Source organism: Bidens hawaiensis, unplaced genomic scaffold (genome assembly GCF_021521415.1).
Source record: "Bidens hawaiensis isolate Kalapana, Puna unplaced genomic scaffold, B.hawaiensis_p1.1 tig00035377_1, whole genome shotgun sequence".
In the NCBI taxonomy this organism is placed as follows: Eukaryota; Viridiplantae; Streptophyta; class Magnoliopsida; order Asterales; family Asteraceae; genus Bidens; species Bidens hawaiensis.
This window is the reverse complement of record NW_027496144.1, coordinates 40,801-47,600: the sequence shown is the minus strand read 5'-3', so window position 1 is coordinate 47,600 and position 6,800 is coordinate 40,801.

Below are 6,800 nucleotides of genomic sequence, written 5' to 3'. Positions count from 1 at the left end.
CTTTTGACATTCACATGACCAAAGAGATACATGTGTAATCGTTCAAAGGGTAAGTTGATAGAGTTGACCATTTTGTTTGGATGCGACTTATTATTTTGCTTTCCCTTTTTGCAATTATGCAGTCATCAGTCAAATGAAATCCCTTGACATTCACACCATCATCCAATTGATTTTGAACCACGTAGTTCATCTTCCTCACATGAATATGTCCCATTATTCGATACCATAAAATTGACTCTTTCTCCGATGCTTTAGAGTTGAAACATTGAGCCGTTTGATAAGAAGTGGTAGCGGTACCCATGTTGAGAACATACAGATCATTCTCTCGAGGAGCATGCATTAGAATCCACTCTCCAGCTACCTTAAATCCCAACTTCAAAGTCATACATTCCTTGTCAGTGAAATGAGTCGAGAGCTTCTTGTCACAAATATGTGAAATACTCATCAAATTATTCTCCAACTCAGTAATGTAGTTAACCTTGTCTAACATCACCATGCCATTTGACAGTGTTCCCTCACCAACTATACTTCCTCCTTGATTTGCAGCTAAACCCACATACCCGCCTTGATAGGTTTGACATTCTCGAGTATAGCTAAGGTACCCGTCACGTGCCTCATGGCTCCACCATCCATAAGCCAACGTTAGTCGTGAGATCATGGAAGCCCCTACACATACAGTCAGGTTAGTGAAACAAGGAACCCAAGCCATTTTGGTCTTGGGTTGTTTGAACTTATCACCAAACAATTTCTTAAATGACTCATCAAATTCCGTTTCAACTGAAATGACATCTTCACTTGAAACCTCACTTGAAAACTTAGAATTTGATTTCTCTTTGACAACATAACTAGATTATTAGTTTTTAAATCACTATCCTTAGTTTTAGCCACCCATATTTGTCCTTTGTTAGTTTTGTTGATGTAAAAATTTCTGTTTTTAACTCTTGAAGTCTAACCCTTTTCAAAAACACTTGTTTTAATTTGTTCAACTTTTTGAACATTTTCAAACTTTCTTTTCAAGATTTGTGTTGGAACAAAACTTGGTGAAACAAACTAAACAACAATTACTACTTTAACGGATTGAGACAATGGTTTACCAGATACTTTCCTTTGACTTTGCACATGATCATGCTTATAACGATCAGGACACGTAAATAACACATGTCCTATTTCATAACATTTAAAGCATCTTCTCCGCTCAATAAACATACTTACCGGAGAAGGTTCTTGAACACGAACACGTTCAGTCTTCAGTCAAAAAAATTCATCATTAGCTGATTTTTAAAAAGTGACTTTTTCTCATTCTCAGAAGTGGTTCCACGAACAAACACAATCTATTTCAAAACATCTGAACCTTTGTTTCTTGAAACAGTTTGCAGGTTAAAATCATGATTTTGGTTTTTATGATAAATCTTTTTCTTGCAAAATGATGTTTTGAATTGTATTCTCAATTCTCAACATTTTTAATCACTTTTCTTTCAAAAAAATTTGATTTCTCACTTGTAGACTCAATAAACACATGTTTTACCACTTTCTCACATCCATCACTATCACACTCTGAACTATCCACAGATTTTGTAAATTCCACATCGACGGACTCATGCAGAGACATCTTAGAGTCATTCACAAGTGGAGATTTTACTTCCACACTAAATGCATTTTCAATCATCAGATTTCTTTTGGGAATATGAACTCCATAATGGTGGTGGAACACGTTTATACCCTAAACCATGTTCATTGTCCTCGAACACATTTTCCCCAGTTTTTTATCCAAGCCCGTTGATTTTGGGAGAATGTGATCTAGCACATTTGAAGTTGCCTTGTAACTTTTCAGTTTCAAGTCAACCCTCCCGATGTCAATCGTAACAGATTGTAACTCTTGTTTGAGGATGGAATTCTCATCAATATGTCTGTTAATGGAAATTTTCTTATCCTTTATAGTATTTTTTAACATAAATATAGTTTTCTCATTTTGACCAATTTTAGACCATAAACTCTCTTCACATTTTTTAACTTAATCGTAAACTTCTTTTACCCTTTTTAAATCATCTAATAGTGAATCATAGTGTGTTTTTAGCAGCTTATACTAAACATATTTCTCTACACACTCCTCACAGGGTAACTTATATTTTTCACACTCAAGCACATTAATTTATAAAGTACCTAACTTCGGTTAGCCATAAGTGTATGTTGGCTAGGTGCTTCAACTCCTTCAGCTTTCACTCTTTCTACAATCTTCACACACACTCTTCAGTATCTTGAAATTATTCAAATTCAGACTCATCATCCTCTCCAAAGTCTATTTTCCCATGAGGAATTTCTTCAACATTGAACCAAACTGCTAATTCAATTATATCAGGCGGAAATGTAGATTAAAAGAAGTTTGGAGGAATATGATGAATTCGTATGTGCGTGGCACAAATTCCTCTTCAGGCTCATCAGGATTTTCATCGATGAAATCTTTAATGGATCCTAATTCAAGAAGAAGTTTGGATTCTCAATAACTTCATCTTGTCCTTCAATAGTGACTGATTCCATAGCAACAACTTCCTCAGCTACAACAGCATTCTCAGCAACAATAGCATCAACTAGAGTTTCCTTAGAAATAGCAACCATATCTCCCTTATCAACACTTTCTCAAACCCAACGTCTTCAACAACAGCGACTTTTACCATCTCTTCAACCACATCGTCACCTTCAGCGGCTAAAAGTTCAGCCATATTTGAGTGATACAGGTGATTGTTCCAGTTGACCCCCTCGTCACTTTGAGAAACATAACAATCTTTAGTTTGTTATGTTGAGACTTCATTTGTGTCTCTTTGTTGGAATTGAAAGGATCAGCTTGAGTAGGTGAGCTTCGGTGATAGATAGCTTGTAAGTTATAGTCTCTTCCAAAAGGGTTAGATCCATTATCAGCAACTTCTTTGTTGGTACATTCCCTTTTGAATTGACCCTTCTCTTTGTACCTAAAGCAACGGACTTTGGATTTATCAAAACCTAACTTTGAAGGTGTATCATCCAAACAATTTCTCTCTGTGATTTCCTTGAGTTGTTGAGCTCTTCTAACCACACTAGCTATGCACCAACGGATATCCAACATATCCATTTCTTTTTATCAATCTGGTCATAATCTTCCTTAGTCTTATTAAAATTTCCAATCCTACCAGCAATTAGGCATTCATATGACTCCAAAACATATCCAAGAACTTCCATGTGTTCTTTCACATTTCAATTGTTAGCCTGTTAGTGTTCTTGATGTTCACAAGTATATTGCATTGGAGAAGACTAGGGTTTTTTTTTTTGTGTTTGATTGGATTGTTGGTTGGTTGGCATGATGCTTTAACAACCACTTGTATATTGTGGTGTAAATGGAAAAAATTGTTGACCTCCAACAAATGCAGGACTTACATTATGAGTGCAGAAAGCAGTTTGAACTTTTGGACTTTAAGATGCCAATATTGGTGAACTCTTGTAATAAAGTCCAATGTATTGAGTCACCGAATGAGTTCTTCATTTTGTGTTTCTTTCTTAATTCCAAGTCTTGGGCTTCAAGCTTCTCAATAAATCTGGCTAGATTTAATCTTGCAAAAGCAACGAGGTTTGATTGTTGAATCATAATGAAAGTTCCCCGTTCTTCAGGCAATGTGTCAGCCAATTTATCAATATGTTCATATTTTGGCTTTTCAATCCCAAGTCTTTTCATTTCATTCATGTGATGACATTATCTCTCAATCAAGTGGCCAAAAGTTTCACCCTTTAACATGGTGAAAATATCAAACTCATTATTCAGCAAAGCCATCTTGCTTTTTCTCATATCAGGGTTTTGTCGATCCTTGTGAAGTAGAGCATTCCGAATTGAGAAGCAAGACCTATTATGTTGCAGCATTTGAAAACTTTCCTATTTGATAGCTTGTTGCAGAATGTTTAACATCTTATTCTCCCTTAAGTAACTAGGTCTATCACCATCAAGTATTTGAGACAAACGATAATTAGTAGCATTTTCATTCTTTGGAATGGCATACTCTTCCTCAACAACAAGCCATGTGTCTTAGTTGAGGGATTGAACATAAGCCTCGAATTGATCCACCTATGATGGATAGTCTTCCATCTTAAGTAGCTTACGTGGCTTGTTTGATGTCCGCATTTCATTGTCTAGGTTTAGGTTCAGAATTAGGTTCATGGGTTGGATGGCAAAAGCATTCAAATACTCCATATTTGAAAAATACTTGAAGCAGCGTGTAAGTTCTTCATAATGTATAAAAAAAAGCATCGTGTAAGTCTCAAACAGCGTATAAGTAGAAGTTATACGGTATATAAGTTCTTATATGCTTTCAATTGTTATACGGGGAGTGACTTATACGCCGTGTAAAATCAAATTGGGCAGTGTGACAAACTTTTTGTGTGAAAACAAAGGTGTAGAAGTCTAAAACTTTGAGCAACTGGTTTAGGCTGGGAATAAGAGATGTTGTGATATTTTGGTGAGATTTTAATGGTGAAATATTCTGGTTGACTAGACAAGTGATTCTAAAGGTATAAGTATAACCTATTTATAGACTTTGATTAGCAACACCCATACACCATGTAAGTGAGTTATACGGCGCATAACTTACGCGCCGTGTAACATATACACACCGTATAAGTCTTATATGTTCTAAAAATTAAAAACCATCCATTGCTGTTATCTAATACATAGAAGACCTAAGCAATAGACATTTAAGCACTAACATAACACCTTCCAATCACCAATTCTTCAATGGCTTCATCCTTCCAATCCATAATTGAGCTTATCAATAATTAGAGACAAGGTTAAACCATTCGTGACCACTTAAGGTGTAGGATTTGAATATGAACTGATTGTTTTTGTGAACATTACATGTATTGGGATTAGTTTTGATTAACCTTTTGGGTAATTGAATCAATATGTTTATTGGAAAAGATTAAACAATTTTTTTTTTCTAGGACTTTCGTTTATCATCAATTATTTGGTTCGTGTTCATCAACATTTAGAATTTATTTCTTATCGTCATTGAACCATTCGACATTACTCATTGATATATGTAAAGTTTTATATTTACAAACTAGTAATTAAGTAGACTATGTTTAGTTGTGTCAATTCTTCGGATTATATAATGTGAATCATCATAACCAAACTACAGTGTCTAGTGACTATTTATCTATTCTAATGAATGAATCATGTCTATGTGATTTTCCAATTGGTATAAATTATTGTCAGTCAATTTATTGTATCCCGAACCTAAAGTGTTGTCACTGTCTTCTCAAATTGTTTTACAACCAAATCAATATATAAATTGCTTGAAATCGTTTGTCCGTCTTAGTTAATTGATTAATAAAACATGACTATGACTTGCAATTTCCACTAATTTTCTGTGAATTCGACACTTTACTTGTCATTTCTAGTAAATGTAGTTTCTAAATGTTTTTTATTGACCTTTTGATATCGATCAAAGGCCGATACCTAGAGACGCTTCGGTTGCTTGTAGGTTGTTCATTTACTATGGAGTAAATATGTACTTCTATATAATTGTATTTTATTTATAAATATTATGCTTTATTTTATTACTATATTCATTTTTACTTATAAGTTATGTGCATTTTTATAAGTTTTGATTAGTTACGATTTCATCTTATTAAAATAAACGAGTTGTATAGGTGAATATGACTCGTATAGATCCATATACAACTTATATAATACGGGTCATATACACCTATATTACACGTATATTTAAGTGATTAACGAGGTCTAACAAAAGAAGTCGTATATATAACACATGATGTGTGGATACAAGCCTTGGTATCCGAATATTGCATGCCAAAAGCTATCTCATGCTATTACACAAGAAAGTTACTTAAAATTATGTATTTTTTTATATATAACTTTTAAAGTTGGATGTTTGTTAAAATTCCGTGTATACAGTTGCGACATAACTATTTTTAGCTACATTTTGATGTAAATTTTATTAAATCCGAGTTGAGTGTGATGTTGTAGAATTAAATGAAGCACAAACACACAAATCATGAAAGTTGCTTTAGGGTTTCCATTTTTACTGTTTTTGTGTCGTATTTATTTTAATATATGTTTCGAAATCATCTTTCCCGAGGTTAACATTAATGTACAAATCGTCATCGAAATTAACTATTACAAATTTGAACACCTAGGTGATCAGTCCACGAAATTTTTACAGTATTAGTTTCACCTTTTATTTTTTTTACAGAATTACTGAAATTATCCTTTATGTTTGTATCCAGTTTCACTCATTGTCCTTTGTCTTTAAAATTAACATGACTTGTATTTTGTGTTAACAAATGCTACACCGTTTGTCCTTTGGCCCAACCCAAGTTAATTTTTCTCGTTAAGTCTGGTCATGTGAGTCGCACGCAAGGCCAAATTAGTCAATTACCCATTTAATTAAAAAGAAAACATTTTAATAATTAACTCTCTCTCTCTCTCTCTCTCTCATCCACCACCAACATTATCTTTTTGCAACTTCATCTTCAAACAGGCACCACCAGTTTCCGGCAGCGAACACAAATTTCCGGCGACACATGTAAAACCCTTTTCATTAACTTTTTCATCTTCCAGTCTGAATCCTTGTTGTAAAAACGTTTTCCAAATTTTCGGCCATGTCTAGCATTTCACATGCACAAACTTTCCAACTACCTCGCACACCCTTTTCCTCAACCATTTAACCACCCCATTGAAGAATCGCTACTACATAAGAAATCAAAGTCATTAGCCTGAGGTGTGTTGCAGCGGTGGTTCTTTGGAGGCGCAATCAACGGTT